Here is an 18,024-nt window from a genome sequence, read left to right on the forward strand (position 1 = left end):
ACGGCAGTGCGGGGCTCAAACCCACTAGCCGCAAGATCATGACCTGAGCTGAGGTTGGACGCTTGACCAACTGAGCCACCCAGGTGCCCCATAACCAATTTGTTTTAATCAATTTAATTAAATAATTGGAATTATTTAGGAATATTGGCTAGCTAGATCATACCGTAGATATTCCAGAAACATATGTAAAATGCTAAAATCAGGAAGCAAAATGCCAGGAAAAAGAAATTCCTGAGTAATATGCTTTCCCCCTGTAATTTTTGCTGTAGTAATCTTTCAAAAGCATTGAAGATTTCTTCAATTTCTCAGTTCTTCAGAGTTTCTAGAACTTGGAAATTGAGTGTGCAGAGCTGAATTTCTGTCAAAAATCAGATAATATATTTCTGATGAAAGTAATGTTGGAGTATGTGTTAGAAGATAATAGTTTTAAAGGGAAAGCTTTAGCCATAAAACAGATGGAATTTATCTTAAGGTTTTGTTCAGGTGGAAAATTGTTGTGAGTCTACACCTTGACAAATAGTTTTGGTAGAACTTACTCAATAAAAACGGTGCTTAAAGTCTTAAAGACTAGACCCCAGTATAAGGTTTTAGCCAGCAGGGTTAGGGTTCCTTATGTTGCAAGTGACAGAAAAGTAACCTAAAACAGGCACACGTGACTAAAAAATTTAGGTATATTTAGGAGCGCCCGGGTGGCTCAGTCCATTAAACGTCCATCTCTTGGTTTTGGCCCAGGTTATGATCTCATGGTTGGTGAGATTGAGCCCCACTTAGATCTCTGTGTTGACAGTGTGGAGCCTGTTAGCGATTCTTTTTCTCCCTCTCTCTCTGCCTGTTACCCCATTATCTCTCCTCTCTCTCTTTCTCTCTCAAAATAAATAAACAAACAAACAAACATTTTTAATTAGAAAAAAAATTCAGGTATATTTTGATTCAGGGATCAAATGTGTCCAGGCACCATTTCTTGGCTCTGCTTCCCCTTGTTGCTTTTATCTTCAGTTTCCATTCAGTACTATCCTTCCTGCCCCTTTAGCTCTAGATTTCATATCTTCGTACCTCCACATTCCAGGGAATGATGGTCTTTTCTGTTGTGCATATGGGGAAGGAGAGAGGAAGGAAAAGGGAGAAAGAAGAAATTGAAAGAAGGGAGAGGAGGGGGGGTGGAAGGAAAGCAGAGTGTAAGCTTGTGCCACCTTCTTTTTTCCAGAAACTCCAGTGAAGGTCATCTTTTATCATGCTAAACCTAGTGAGGTTATATGTTTCTCCTGAACAGTTCAGAGGTAGGAATACTCTTAGGTTGACTTATAGCTAGTGAAGGGGGAGGATAGTTACCCTAAAGAAATTTAAGTGGGTGGCAAAAGATTAGGGGATATTTGAGTGATAAACCACATATATCTACTACAGTAGTAGTGGTGTATGTAACTACTGACTGGTTATAGGGATGGAATAGAGTAGTATGATGAATAGATTACTTACAGTATTTTTATAATGATATGCTATTATAATGACATTTGCTAACATAGTGGCGTCATGCTAATGTACTGATCCCATTCATTTCCTCTGGTTTTTGTGTTTTGTTGTTGAGAGAGAAACAGAGCATGAGGGGGGAGGGGCAGAGATGGAGACACAGGATTCAAAGCGGACTCTAAACTTTGAGCTGTTAGCACAGAGCCTGTGTAGGGCTTGAACTCACGAGATGTGAGATCATTACCTGTGCTGAAGTTGGACGCTTAACTGACTGAGCCACCCAAGTGCCCCTATTTTGTTTTTTTTTTTTTTTTTAAACAAGGTATTTTCCATATGAAAATATGAACCAGCAAACCTACTAGGATATTAATAAAAATAATGATAATATTTCACCTGTCCAAAAGTTATGATCTGGGAACTTTATCCAGAATCTAGAATTCTTTACCCAAAATCAAGAAGCATTAAGGACCTCTGAGAGGTTAAAATAGCAATAAAAAGTAATCACATGTGAACAATGAAAAATTTCCCTCATTTAATCTTCAATTTGATCTCATTTCTAGCACAGTAAGTTGTCTGGTTCCCAAGTTTTCCAATGGAAGTGAGGATAAGAAATGTTACAGGCAATGTAGTGATGACAGTTTGAAGTGACAATAAGGGAAGAGTTCAACATACTACAAAAAAACAGATGAAAACAGTGTTTCCAACATAAAAGCACCTTGTTAGTAAGGGAATGATGAAAAATACTATGGAATAAGCAGTTTAAATAAATCACATGTAGCAGGATAAACTTAAAAGGCTATTCAGTCCATCAGTGTAAAAAGCAAATTGTAGAACTGAATGTACAGCAAGATCTCCTTCTTTACTCGTGTGTATGTATACAGTTTTGTATAAAAGTTGTATGTTTTCTGAAGAAGTCTAGGATACACTCCAAATTGTTTTATAGTGGTTATCCCTAGGGAATGGGAGTGGGGGATTGGTAGGAAAAGGAAGTTCCATTTTTTATTTAGACTTTTGAAATAGTGAAGTTTTTTCAGTGGTTGTGTATTATTTTTGTAATTTAAAACATTTGTTCTTAAGCAAAGAAGATGACATATTTCAAAAGAAAATTCTGTTACAAATTATAAAATAAAAATTGGTAATTTAGGGGTGCCTGGGTGACTCAATCAGTGAAGCATCCCAACGTCAGCTTAGGTCATGAACTCATGGTTTGTGAGTTCAAGCCCCATGTTGGGCTCTGTGCTGACAGCCCAGAGCCTGGAGCCTGCTTCGGATTCTGTGTCTCCCTCTCTCTCTGTTCTTTTCCCACATGCACACGCATGTGTGTGCGTGTTCTCTCTCTCTTTCTCTCTCCCTCTTTCTCTCCCTTCCTCCCTCCTTCCCTCTCAAAAATAAATAAACATTAAAAAATCTTTTTTTGAAAATTAGTCTTTATAAGGTAGAACTTCAACAATCTGGATGTCTAGAATAACTGGACTCAAGGGTTTCAGGAAGGCCAAGGTTTTACTATAGTAATAGGGCTAATCAGATGGCAGATTTGTTAGCCTTTCTGTTTTGTGACTGATAATAACCATTATAATTTTCATTGAAGCAAGGGTGGCTAGAACCCACAATTACATGATATGGAAAGTACAATTTTGTAGGAGACAGTAAGCTTTATTACGTATAGATACTCTAGATCAGTGATTTGCATCTTTCTTCTCTCCCAGCACACTAAAGAAATTTGGCACACCTCCATCTTAATAGTGGCTCTCCAGTGTAATGATTTTCAACAAAGACAGGATTATTGGAAGGTGTTGAGGAATTCCAGTAAGGTAGAATTGGGAAGAGGCATGTGTAACTTAAACCACTGACTCCCTTTCCTCTCTCTACATTGAGATTTGCTCCTTTGGCTGAATACTTAGTAAATGATTGAATTATCATTTACATGCTCTTTATAGTATCTGTTTTGTCCAAAGGGAAGAAGTTTGCCTTGTTTATTTCCTCTCTAATGGGAAAAATTCTTTCGCTACCTTTTTTGTTACCGCAGAAGCAATTTCTTTTATAGTGAGGCAGCTTCCCCCCCACTCCTAAATAACTATATTCAGGATGTTATACATTTATATTTTAGATATATTGTAAGATTAAAATTTTTCAGTCTTTCGTGCCCTTAGTTTATTTTCCTCTCCCCCCTCTTATTTGTCTGTGAGGAGTGACTTACATCCTTTCAAGTTGGAAGGGGGTTAGGAATAGTGTAAGTCTCTAAGGAATTTGGAAGTAAGGTTTGTAGAAACTTGAGGGGCTAGTTGTTATTAGGAAAAGGTAATTTATTACTGTCTAGTAAAACTTTAGTCATGAGACCCTTCACATGTGTATTAGTGGGCCCTATGCTTGGAGGATGATTGCTAACATGTAACTTGGGGCATGGAGATAAAAGAAGTTTCCAAAGGAAATTTTATATGTTAAAGGAGACTTACTGGATCTTGGAGGTTGGGATAATGTTAAGCTAAGATTGTGTTTTACCCTTAGCAAAGTATTAACGTTGAGGAAGTTGAGTTCCTAGAGGAAGGTCACTCTGCCTGTCTCAGGGACTTGTCAATAGGCTCTATAAGTTGTAAAGAAGTCTAATTTTTTTCTTTTGCTTTTGTCCTCTACATCAGTTACGGATAATTGAGTCATCTCCATTTTGAGTGATGATATATGGTGACATCAGATTACTTGGTAGAATGTTTTTTTGTTTGCAGGCATAAAAAAATGAAATCGGTCATTCTTTTAATAAACTTACACTATTGTATTTGTATGGCAGAGATTAAAATTTCTTTAGTAAAAAATGAAGCTGTATGTACATGATAGTTATTTATCATTTTTTTTCTAGTAAAGATAATTACAGTATTAAGTTCCATCATAGAGGTTGTTCTATGAAATTGTATTCCTCTACTTCCACAGACCATTCCTTTTTGGTTCAGATATGGCAGTGTGGTATACTGGAAGAGAAATAGATTGGACGACAGAAGCTTAACAGCTACTCTTACTTTAACTAGAACAGAAATCTCTCCCAATTCCTTTTGATCTTATGTTGTGTACCAATGCCAAGCCTGGCCTACATAACTGGTCCTCCTAGAGCTGAGTGGATTTAAGTTGAAGAATAAATAATTGAATGATCTGTGTTTGAATTTAGTTTAGAAATTAGGATCTCTGCTCATATGCTGAAACTTTGACAAAGTACTGCTTTCTATCCATACTAGAGTTTTTGTTATGTACATCATTGTGATGAAGTTGTTCTACTAAGAGCTGTCCTAAATATTTAGGGTAGGCTTAGGTATAGAATAATCCAAATAAAACCGGTTTCTATTTTATATTTAGTCTTTACTTTCTCATGCCTCTTCATCACTGTTCTTTGTCACTCTGTTTAGTCTCAGAAGAACCTAGGGAGCTCATCTTAGTACTGTTTTGATGAAAGTAGAGATTACGTTTATTCTTTGGTTGGCCATTGTTTAACTCTCTACTGCTTTGGTCTCTTCTGTGTTTTTGATCAACTGTTGAATACAGTAAACCCTGTTAGTGGCATCTGGCTAGAGGCAGGAGGAACTATTGCCCATATTTTAGGGTTTAGATGAACTTTCTTCATAGAATTCAATCCTGTGGAAATTCTTTTATTCCTTTCAATCCCCACTGAGCTTGCCTGGGTTAAAAAAAAAAAACAAAACAAAAAAACATGTGTGTATATATATATATATATATATATATATATATATATATATGCGCCTGTATGAGATGATTTATTGGCTACATAATTGTGCTTCTTATTTAAAAAAAATTTTTGTTTTAATGTCTATTTTTGAGAGAGAGACAGAGCATGAGCAGGGGAGGGGCAGAGAGAGCAGGAGACAGAGAATCCAAAGCAGGCTCCAGGCTCTGAGCTGTCAGTGCAGAGCCGAATGCAGGACTTGAACTCAAGAACCGTGAGATCGTGATCCCAGCTGAAGTTGGATACGTAACTGACTGAGCCACCCATGCGCCCCACTGTGCCTCTTATTTCTAGAATGTCATTACCTACTAAAATGTAAAACCTGACAGAAGAGAGAGATTTTTGTTTGTTCTGTGTACTGCTTATTTCCTAGCTTCTAGAACAGTGCCTAGCACAGAGCAAGCCTTTGTTTTTGGTATTTACTGAACACTTATATAGCATTTATTTTGTTAGCACTATTATATTGCTGTTGTACATACTAATAGGTTTTATTTTCACAAAAACCCAATGAGATTTCAGTTATTATTTTAAAGATAGGAAACTGAGTTACAGAGAGGTGAATAGTTAGTTGGCTTCAAAGTAGCTGCAGAGTCAGGGCTGTAGATGGTATATTATGCTGCTTCAGCATAGAGAGAATGAATCATTCTCTATTGAGGAGTTTTTTTTTTTTTCCTATCACCAGTGCCTAGTACCACTGAAACATCTTTGGGTCTCAGTGGTACTCTGAGACAGTAAAGACAATAATAAATTATCTGGAAACTGTATAACATAGTTTTTACAACTAACATATCTATTTTTAATGTAATAGTTACAGAAATTTGATTAAAATGTAAATTAAATTGTGTACTTCATAAGTTTAGGTCTAGTTGTATGTTTTCCATAAAAATAAGAACAGATTCAAAAAAAAGGTTAACACCTTAGAAGTCCTTCTTTTAAGAAAATGTTTTTTTCATTATGGAAAGTAAAAAAACAAAAACAAAAAACAAAACCTGTCAAGAAGCGCTGTTTATTTTCATTTCCTTTGCAAGAATACTTTGCAGTGTTTTTTAAACCTCATGTAGAAAGTGTTTGATTTTTTAACTAAGAGAACTTAAGACAAATACTTTTTTTTAGTTTATTTATCTTAGAGAAACTGAATGAGTGGGGGAGTGGCAGAGAGAGAGGGGGACAGAGGATCAGAAGCAGGCTCTTGTGCTGAGAGCAGAGAGCCCAATGTAGGCCTTGAACTCCTGAAGAACCTTGAGATCATGACCCGAGCCACAGTCGGAGGCTTAAACGACTGAGCCATTCAGGCACCCCTAAGATAAATCCTTTTTACTTGTTATGATTCCCATAATCTATTACAAATTGAAGTTAGGGGTAGCATAAGGTTACTTTAGTTCTCTCTGATTCTTGCCTTTAATATTTTCCTTAACTCTGTTAATTCTTTTCTCCTGATGACTTAGAGAGCAAACACCATGGCAGTTGGAGAGCCTTTTCTTTAATGTGATGTAACTATATTTTCTTGATATGTTTGGATTGGACTTCATGTAGTTATCATTGGCATATTTTAGTTTTTTGATATTTTATTTTTTGATTATTGTCATTCTTCTCTTATCCTACCTTGTTCTTTTAATGAGCCATAGAGGTCTGTTTTTGTCTCATTTCATTTTGTTATACCTAAAATGATGCTGCCTGCTTCCCGCCCCCCAACTTAATTATCCACCAAACTACTAACCTACATTTTTAACAACTGGATTGAGTGTCATTTTCAGTTTATATATGCTGCTGCCTCATTTAATCTTCACAAGAGTTTGATGATCTGTGATAACCTTTGCAATTTTAAGTTCTTTATTTTCCTATAGCAAGCATCCAACAGTGAACTGTTGAGGAATGATTCAATCAATGTGGAATGATTCATTTTACAACTAAAGAAACTCAGGCTCATCACCTTAATGAGAATCACAATCCCTGTTCTTGATATTTGCATTAAAATGTTTTAGGTGTTTTTGTGTTTTTGTTTTGATTAAATGATGAAGCAGAACCTAACAAGTGAAACACAAAAGTCTTAGGATAGAAAGTTCAAACCAGTTGTATTGAATGTTTTAATAGTAAGCTTTCTAATGAAAAGGATTTAAAGACCTTATTGTTTAAAGAACTAAAAAAAGTAAGTTGGTTGTTAATGGTGTTGGCTGTCTAGATCACTTCATTAATCTCTTGGCTCTTTCATAATGCCTTGAATAATTTCATTTCCAAATTACTTTTTGTGCCATTTGAATTATGTAGCAGTGATTAAAATGAGGTAAAATTTTTATTTCATTATCCTGTTTGTATCAAATATAGGTAAATCAGACATTTAACTGCTCATTTGAATCTAGACTATGCAGGTGTTACTATAGTTGTCTTTTAAGAATCTGATATTTAGAAGGGAAACAGAAGAGTAGAACAGAATTTCTTTGAAAAGTTTAATACTTAAATCTTTGGTGGCAGGCTCCTCCTTCCTCAGTCTAAATTGAAAAAATAAAGTAATTTTTCTTTCTTTTCTATCTTGAACATCCCTGAAAATATTCTTCTGAAAGATCTGCAGTTGCCTATAATCCATTATTATCCCTAAAGAGCAGTGAATTGTTGCATATATTCTTTGGGTATAAACTATGAAGCTGAGGCTAGTATAGCCCCATTCACATTTTAGGTACTGTGTACCCTTGATATGCTAAAGATAAAGCAAAAGTAGAAACTGGCATTAAAGAAATGAGAATAGATACTAAGGTAAACCTTTCACATCTTTGAAGCTTGATTCTTTCCCTATGCCTTTCATAAATAGGTTCTTTTATTTCTTCTAGTCATTTATGTATTTCAGCATCTGCCATGGTTGAGGTGTAAAAAATGAGAATGAAGCATGTCCCTTAAAAAAAATATATATATAATATGCAGAATTTGTTGTAATATCACTTGTAGTAATCCCACCTTTTTTTATTTTTTAAAAAAGTTTATTTTTGAAAAAAGAGAATGGGTGGGGGGAAGATGGCGGCGTAGGAGGACGCGGGGCTCACAGCGCGTCCTGCCGATCACTTAGATTCCACCTACACCTGCCTAAAGAACCCAGAAAACCGCCAGAGGATTAGCAGAAGGGAGTCTCCGGAGTCAAGCGCAGACTAGAGGCCCACGGAAGAGGGTAGGAAGGGCGGCGAGGCGGTGCGCGCTCCACGGACTGGCGGGAGGGAGCCGGGGCGGAGGGGCGGCTCACCGGCCAAGCAGAGCCCCCGAGTCTGGCTGGCAAAAGCGGAGGGGCCGGACAGACTGTGTTCCGACAGCAAGCGCGACTTAGCGTCTGGGAGGTCATAAGTTAACAGCTCTGCTCAGAAAGCGGGAAGGCTGGAGGACAAAGGGAGGGAGAGCTGCTGAGCCCCCGGACGGCAGAGCTCAGCTTGGCGGGGAACAAAGGCGCCAGCGCCATCTCCCCCGCCCATCCCCCAGCCAAAATCCCAAAGGGAACCAGTTCCTGCCAGGGAACTTGCTCGCTCCGCGCACACACCCAACTCTGTGCTTCTGCGGAGCCAAACCTCCGGCAGCGGATCTGACTCCCTCCCGCTGCCACAGGGCTCCTCCTGAAGTGGATCACCTAAGGAGAAGCGAGCTAAGCCTGCCCCTCCAGCCCCTGTGCACCTTGCCTACCCACCCCAGCTAATACGCCAGATCCCCAGCAACACAAGCCTGGCAGTGTGCAAGTAGCCCAGACGGGACACGCCACCCCACAGTGAATCCCGCCCCTAGGAGAGGGGAAGAGAAGGCACACACCAGTCTGACTGTGGCTCCAGCAGTGGGCTGGGGGCAGACATCGGGTCGGACTGCGGCCCCGCCCACTAACTCCAGTTATACACCACAGCACAGGGGAAGTGCCCTGCAGGTCCTCACCACGCCAGGGACTCTCCAAAATGACCAAACGGAAGAATTCCCCTCAGAAGAATCTCCAGGAAATAACAACAGCTAATGAACTGATCAAAAAGGATTTAAATAATATAACAGAAAGTGAATTTAGAATAATAGTCATAAAATTAATCGCTGGGCTTGAAAACAGTATACAGGACAGCAGAGAATCTCTTGCCACAAAGATCGAGGGACTAAGGAACAGTCACGAGGAGTTGAAAAACGCTTTAAACGAATTGCAAAACAAAATGGAATCCACGATGGCTCGGCTTGAAGAGGCAGAGGAGAGAATAGGTGAACTAGAAGATAAAGTTATGGAGAAAGAGGAAGCTGAAAGAAAGAGAGATAAAAAAATCCAGGAGTATGAGGGGAAAATTAGAGAACTAAGTGATACACTAAAAAAAAATAATATACGCATAATTGGTATCCCAGAGGAGGAAGAGAGAGGGAAGGGTGCTGAAGGGGTACTTGAACAAATTATAGCTGAGAACTTCCCTGAACTGGGGAAGGAAAAAGGCATTGAAATCCAAGAGGCACAGAGAACTCCCTTCAGACGTAACTTGAATCGATCTTCTGCACGACATATCATAGTGAAACTGGCAAAATACAAGGATAAAGAGAAAATTCTGAAAGCAGCAAGGGATAAACGTGCCCTCACATATAAAGGGAGACCTATAAGACTCGTGACTGATCTCTCCTTTGAAACTTGGCAGGCCAGAAAGGCTTGGCACGATATCTACAGTGTGCTAAACAGAAAAAATATGCAGCCGAGAATCCTTTATCCAGCAAGTCTGTCATTTAGAATAGAAGGAGAGATAAAGGTCTTCCCAAACAAACAAAAACTGAAGGAATTTGTCACCACGAAACCAGCCCTACAAGAGATCCTAAGGGGACCCCTGTGAGACAAAGTACCAGAGACATCACTACAAGCATAAAACATACAGACATCACAATGACTCTAAACCCGTATCTTTCTATAATAACACTGAATGTAAATGGATTAAATGCGCCAACCAAAAGACATAGGGTATCAGAATGGATAAAAAAACAAGACCCATCTATTTGCTGTCTACAAGAGACTCATTTTAGATCTGAGGACACCTTTAGATTGAGAGTGAGGGGATGGAGAACTATTTATCATGCTCCTGGAAGCCAAAAGAAAGCTGGAGTAGCCATACTTATATCAGACAAACTAGACTTTAAATTAAAGGCTGTAACAAGAGATGAAGAAGGGCATTATATAATAATCACAGGGTCTATCCACCAGGAAGAGCTAACTATTATAAATGTCTATGCGCCAAATACCCGAGCCCCCAGATATATAAAACAATTACTCATAAACATAAGCAACCTTATTGATAAGAATGTGGTCATTGCAGGGGACTTTAACACCCCACTTACAGAAATGGATAGATCATCTAGACACACAGTCAATAAAGAAACAAGGGCCCTGAATGATACATTGGATCAGATGGACTTGACAGATATCTTTAGAACTCTGCATCCCAAAGCAACAGAATATACTTTCTTCTCGAGTGCACATGGAACATTCTCCAAGATAGATCATATACTGGGTCACAAAACAGCACTTCATAAGTTTACAAGAATTGAAATTATACCATGCATACTTTCAGACCACAATGCTATGAAGCTTGAAATCAACCACAGGAAAAAGTCTGGAAAACCTCCAAAAGCATGGAGGTTAAAGAACACCCTACTAACGAATGAGTGGGTCAACCAGGCAATTAGAGAAGAAATTAAAACATATATGGAAACAAACGAAAATGAAAATACAACAATCCAAACACTTTGGGATGCAGCGAAGGCAGTCCTGAGAGGAAAATACATTGCAATCCAGGCCTATCTCAAGAAACAAGAAAAATCCCAAATACAAAATCTAACAGCACACCTAAAGGAAATAGAAGCAGAACAGCAAAGGCAGCCTAAACCCAGCAGAAGAAGAGAAATAATAAAGAGCAGAGCAGAAATAAACAATATAGAATCTAAAAAAACTGTAGAGCAGATCAACGAAACCAAGAGTTGGTTTTTTGAAAAAATAAACAATTGACAAACCTCTAGCCAGGCTTCTCAAAAAGAAAAGGGAGATGACCCAAATAGATAAAATCATGAATGAAAATGGAATGATTACAACCAATCCCTCAGAGATACAAACAATTATCAGGGAATACTATGAAAAATTATATGCCAGCAAATTGGACAACCTGGAAGAAATGGACAAATTTCTAAACACCCACACTCTTCCAAAACTCAATCAGGAGGAAATAGAAAGCTTGAACAGACCCATAACCAGCGAAGAAATTGAATCGGTTATCAAAAATCTCCCAACAAATAAGAGTCCAGGACCAGATGGCTTCCCAGGGGAGTTCTACCAGACATTTAAAGCAGAGATAATACCTATCCTTCTCAAGCTATTCCAAGAAATAGAAAGGGAAGGAAAACTTCCAGACTCATTCTATGAAGCCAGTATTACTTTGATTCCTAAACCAGACAGAGACCCAGTAAAAAAAGAGAACTACAGGCCAATATCCCTGATGAATATGGATGCAAAAATTCTTAATAAGATACTAGCAAATCGAATTCAACAGCATATAAAAAGAATTATTCACCATGATCAAGTGGGATTCATTCCTGGGATGCAGGGCTGGTTCAACATTCGCAAATCGATCAACGTGATACATCACATTAACAAAAAAAAAGAGAAGAACCATATGATCCTGTCAATCGATGCAGAAAAGGCCTTTGACAAAATCCAGCACCCTTTCTTAATAAAAACCCTTGAGAAAGTCGGGATAGAAGGAACATACTTAAAGATCATAAAGGCCATTTATGAAAAGCCCACAGCTAACATCATCCTCAACGGGGAAAAACTGAGAGCTTTTTCCCTGAGATCAGGAACACGACAGGGATGCCCACTGTCACCGCTGCTGTTTAATATAGTGCTGGAAGTTCTAGCATCAGCAATCAGACAACAAAAGGAAATCAAAGGCATCAAAATTGGCAAAGAGGAAGTCAAGCTTTCGCTTTTTGCAGATGACATGATATTATACATGGAAAATCCGATAGACTCCACCAAAAGTCTGCTAGAACTGATACATGAATTCAGCAAAGTTGCAGGATACAAAATCAACGTGCAGAAATCAGTTGCATTCTTATACACTAACAATGAAGCAACAGAAAGACAAATGAAGAAACTGATCCCATTCACAATTGCACCAAGAAGCATAAAATACCTAGGAATAAATCTAACCAAAGATGTAAAAGATCTGTATGCTGAAAACTATAGAAAGCTTATGCAGGTAATTGAAGAAGATATAAAGAAATGGAAAGACATTCCCTGCTCATGGATTGGAAGAATAAATATTGTCAAAATGTCAATACTACCCAAAGCTATCTACACATTCAATGCAATCCCAATCAAAATTGCACCAGCATTCTTCTCGAAACTAGAACAAGCAATCCTAAAATTCATATGGAACCACAAAAGGCCCCAAATAGCCAAAGTAATTTTGAAGAAGAAGACCAAAGCAGGAGGCATCACAATCCCAGACTTTAGCCTCTACTACAGAGCTGTCATCATCAAGACAGCATGGTATTGGCACAAAAACAGACACATAGACCAATGGAATAGAATAGAAACCCCAGAACTAGACCCACAAACGTATGGCCAACTCATCTTTGACAAAGCAGGAAAGAACATCCAATGGAAAAAAGACAGTCTCTTTAACAAATGGTGCTGGGAGAACTGGACAGCAACATGCAGAAGGTTGAAACTAGACCACTTTCTCACACCATTCACAAAAATAAACTCAAAATGGATAAAGGACCTGAATGTGAGACAGGAAACCATCAAAACCTTAGAGGAGAAAGCAGGAAAAGACCTCTCTGACCTCAGCCGTAGCAATCTCTTACTCGGCACATCCCCAAAGGCAAGGGAATTAAAAGCAAAAGTGAATTACTGGGACCTTATGAAGATAAAAAGCTTCTGCACAGCAAAGGAAACAACCAACAAAACTAAAAGGCAACCAACGGAATGGGAAAAGATATTTGCAAATGACACATCGGACAAAGGGCTAGTATCCAAAATCTATAAAGAGCTCATCAAACTCCACACCCGAAAAACAAATAACCCAGTGAAGAAATGGGCAGAAAACATGAATAGACACTTCTCTAAAGAAGACATCCGGATGGCCAACAGGCACATGAAAAGATGTTCAACGTCGCTCCTTATCAGGGAAATACAAATCAAAACCACACTCAGATACCACCTCACGCCAGTCAGAGTGGCCAAAATGAAGAAATCAGGAGACTATAGATGCTGGAGAGGATGTGGAGAAACAGGAACCCTCTTGCACTGTTGGTGGGAATGCAAATTGGTGCAGCCGCTCTGGAAAGCAGTGTGAAGGTTCCTCAGAAAATTAAAAATAGACCTACCCTATGACCCAGCAATAGCACTGCTAGGAATTTATCCAAGGGATACAGGAGTACTGATGCATAGGGGCACCTGTACCCCAATGTTTATAGCGGCACTCTCAACAATAGCCAAATTATGGAAAGAGCCTAAATGTCCATCAACTGATGAATGGATAAAGAAACTGTGGTTTATATACACAATGGAATACTACGTGGCAATGAGAAAAAATGAAATATGGCCTTTTGTAGCAACATGGATGGAACTGGAGAGTGTGATGCTAAGTGAAATAAGCCATACAGAGAAAGACAGATACCATATGGTTTCACTCTTATGTGGATCCTGAGAAACATAACAGAAACCCATGGGGGAGGGGAAGGAAAAAAAAAAAAAAAAAAAGAGGTTAGAGTGGGAGAGAGCCAAAGCATTAGAGACTGTTAAAAACTGAGAACAAACTGAGGGTTGATGGGGGGTGGGAGGGAGGGCAGGGTGGGAGGGAGGGCACCTTTTGGGATGAGCACTGGGTGTTGTATGGAAACCAATTTGACAGTAAATTTCATATATTAAAAAAGAAAAAAAAGAAAAAAAAAAAGAGAATGCCTTCTAATGTTGTCAAAAGACAATTCACTTTAATAAACTCTATTTTTTTGAGATCAAAAAAAAAAAAAGTTTATTTTTGAGAGAGAGTGAGCGAGCAGGGGAGAGGCAGAGAGAGAGGGAGAGAGATAATGTCAAGTAGGATCTATGCTGTCAGCACAGAGCCCTATGTGGGGCTCAAACTCACAAACCATGAGATCATGACCTGAGCTGAAACCAAGAGTCAGATGCTTAACTAACTGAGCCACCCAGGTGCCCCCCCCCCCACCCCCCGCTGTTTTTTTTACATTTAATTTTTTAAATTGTGGTAAAAATGTAGTTAACATATGATTTGCCGTCTTACTCATTTTAAGTGTACATTTGAACTGCATTATGTGTATTCATACCATTAGGCAACCAATCTCTAGAACCTAATTCATCTTGAAAAATTAAATTCTATACCTGTTAAACAACTCCCCATTTTATCCTTCTCACAGCCCCTGCAGTTCTACTTTCTGTTTCTATGAATTTGACTACTCTAGGAACCTCATAAGTAAAATCATACTTGCTTTTTTTGTGACTGGCTTATTTCACTTATCATAATGTAAGGGTTATACATGTTGGGGCATGTTTAGAATTTTCTTCCTTTTTAAGGCTGAATAGTATTCCATTGTGTGTGTGTGTGTGTATATATATATATGTGTGTGTGTGTGTGTGTGTATACACACACACACAGCACATTTTATCTGTTAATGGACATTTGGCTTACCTTTTGGCTATGATGAATAATGATGCTATGAACAGGTGTGTATAAATATTTTTTTGAGTCCCTGGTTTCAATTCTTTTGAGTTATATACCTAGAATAGGAATTGCTGGATCATATGGTAAATCTGTGTTTAATTTTTTGAAGAACTACCATAATGTTCTTCTCAGTGGCTGTGAGCTGTTTTACATTCCAACCAGCAGTGCCCAAAGGTTCTAACACTTAAAATTTAATATTTAACACTTAAAATGTTCTTGCCAACACTTAAAATTTCTCTGCTTTTATTTTTAAGAGTAGCCATCCTAATGGGTGTCACAGATCTGCTTGTGGTTCTGATGTGCATTTCCCTAATGATTAGTGATTTTGAGTATTTTTTTCTTACGCTTGAGGGACGTTTATGTATCTTTGGAGAAATGCTATTTGAGTTCTTTGTCCCAATTTTTAAATCAAATTATTACTTTTTTTTTGTTACTGAGTTTTAGGTGTTCAAATATATTTTCTGTATTTTAACCCCTTATCAGATATATGAGTTGCAAATTCTTTCTCCCATTCTGTTGGTTGTGACTTTGGATGCCCAAGTTTTACATTTTGATGTACAAGTTATTTGTTCTTTAATTGCCTATGCTTTTGGTGTCATACCCAAGAAATCATTACCAAATCCAGTGTCATGAAGCTTTCCCCTTATTTTTTCTTAAAAGAGTTTTGTAGTGTTAGCTCCTGCTTTTAGGTCTTTGATCCATTTTGAGTTAATCTTTTTATATGGTGGAAGGTAAGGGTATATATACAAGTTCATTTTGTCTGTGGGTATCTTTTATGTTTAATTTTACACTGTATAAGGAAAGATTCATGTTTGTAAGTGATGGAAAACCCAGTTTGAATGATGAGTATAATGAGAAATTTGTTGAATTATTTATTGATACCTTTTATTGATTTTACTTTTTAATTGAGTTCAAGAAGAGGTTGAATAGTCAAGTTGCTGGAAGGCCTGGAAAGTAGTTAGGTCACAGGGGTAAAAACGTATCTGAAACACATTCAGAGAGCCCTTTGTTTTCTTCTTTTTCTCTAAAAAAAAATTTTTTTTTGTTTTTGGCTTCTTTTGGTGAGTTGCCTCCATTCTTTAGTCAGACTGGCTTTCTCTGTATAGCAGGAAATACACTCACCAGCAGTGCCAGTTTTATGTCTCAGATATTCAGCTCTCATACTGGCCTCAAGGTCCCAAGACCTTGGGAAATTCTAGGAAGAAAACTCTTTGGCCCAGTGAGATTCAGTTTCTGTCTCTGGATCACTTAATTCAGGCCCATAAATAGGGCCATTTCAATTAATCTGGCAGCTCCCAAGCATGTTAACTGTTAGATTGCGGGGAGAAGGGGCAGTTAAGAAGAGGGATGCTGATCAGTCTCAGGTATCTAATACTATGCTTCTGCCAGAAGAAATAATATGAGTTGTATCCCGTTTTACAATAAATATGATATTGGTCTCCTGTTAAATAAGGATTGGAACTCAGCTTCTCATTGGAAGGTGGTTGAAAATGTATAGAGATGATTTTCAGCCTTTAAAAATCTTTGGGATATCTTATACTCTGTCATTTAACTGTAATATGTAGTTTTAATAAAAGTGAATTAAAATTTCGAGACATTATTTGAAATATTCTATAATTTTCCCTAAAACCAAAAATAAATAAAAACATGAAAATGGATAAAAAAGATTAAAATTGGCAATTTAAACTTAAGTAGTGTGATTATATTTAATATTACATATATCATTAGCATATATATGGAATACCGTAAGTTTTGGAGAAGCCCATTAAATTTAGAAGCTTTGTCTGACTGCTGAAGGAGAAATGTTCATTCTTCTGTTTCTAGAGTGCGAGATCCTAAGGTAGTTGGAAAACATGGGTGAAACACACATATATCAAAACAAAGCATCAGCATACCTGTGACATCTATTTTAATTTCTTTGATATGTATTGCATGTGTATAAAACTTTGTGTTTCAGTTAATTCCTAATTTACAGCACCCTACTCAAAAATGTGACTTACATATAGCCTGCTATCATAATTGTTTACTTTTGGAATCTCTGGTTTTGTTCGAAGTTTGTGAAAAAGAATAGCCTAGGGGAACTGACAGTTAAGGATAGATTTCTTGAGAGTGATGAATTGCGTAAAATATCTTTAGTTGAGAAACAACCTAAATGCTTTACACTTGACATGTTTAAGACAAGCCACTCTGAGATTTATTTGAGCTAATAAGCATATTATGTTAAAAATGTGAAGCAGGGATTTATGGGACTTACTAATCATTCACACTTGTTTATGAATTTTTGCTGACTCTACACTGTTTTCTTAGAAGTTTCAAAGATCAGCTGCTTTGAAGGGAATACATTCTTTATGTTGTTACCATTAATTTTTTGAAAAAATTGTAAAAATAGTATATGATTATTGTAACACATTTAAATTCAAGTCCTTTCCCAGCCCCTCTCCCTAGAAGTGAGTATAATTAATAATTTGTTGTGTCTTCTTCCAGAACTTATGTTTTCCTAGAATAGAAGTTTTGATTTGGTGTAGTACAAGCAAAACATTTTGGACCATGCTTTAGTTTTTCTAGTGGCAGGGTTGGCTTGGATGGAGCCTAGTGGTTTGTGTATGGTTTCTGTGGGCTCTTTATACTTGGGGTTTGGGAAGAGTTGCTATAGACGGGTGACTTTTACATAAAGAATGGCAAGAGTGATGAAAAAAATTGCTTAGGACTAACCTTGCATTGCAAAAGATAAAAGTAATTATTACTTCTTCCCCTTCCCTCTTCTATATATATGCTCTTCCTCCCAGAAGCTAGAGTTTGTTTATTTATTTATTTTAATGCTTGTTAATTTTTGAGAGAGAGAAAGAGTATGAGCGGGGGAGGGGCAAAAAGAGAGGGAGACACAGATTCCGAACTCACAAACTGTGAGATCATGACCTGAGCTGAAGTCGGACGCTTAACCGACTGACCGAGCCCTCCAGGTGCCCCCAGAAGCTAGAGTTTAAATTAATGTTTTTTATGCTATGTTTAAACTGTGTTACGACTTTTATGGGTAACCTCTGGTAGCCATAATTATTTTAAGAGACAGAAGCCCAACTCAGATTGGAATTTATTAATGTGACTGAAAAGTTCAGGGATCTGGAT

The 18,024-nt window shown here is 37.8% G+C and overlaps 1 protein-coding gene across 3 annotated transcripts in view; it reads left to right on the top strand.

The window, feature by feature from the left end:
- Positions 1-18,024, top strand: part of FNBP1L (formin binding protein 1 like) — a 127,667-nt gene that overhangs the window by 61,771 nt on the left and 47,872 nt on the right. The window lies entirely within an intron of this gene.

This window comes from Panthera leo, chromosome C1 (assembly GCF_018350215.1).
Source record: "Panthera leo isolate Ple1 chromosome C1, P.leo_Ple1_pat1.1, whole genome shotgun sequence".
Lineage (NCBI taxonomy): Eukaryota > Metazoa > Chordata > Mammalia > Carnivora > Felidae > Panthera > Panthera leo.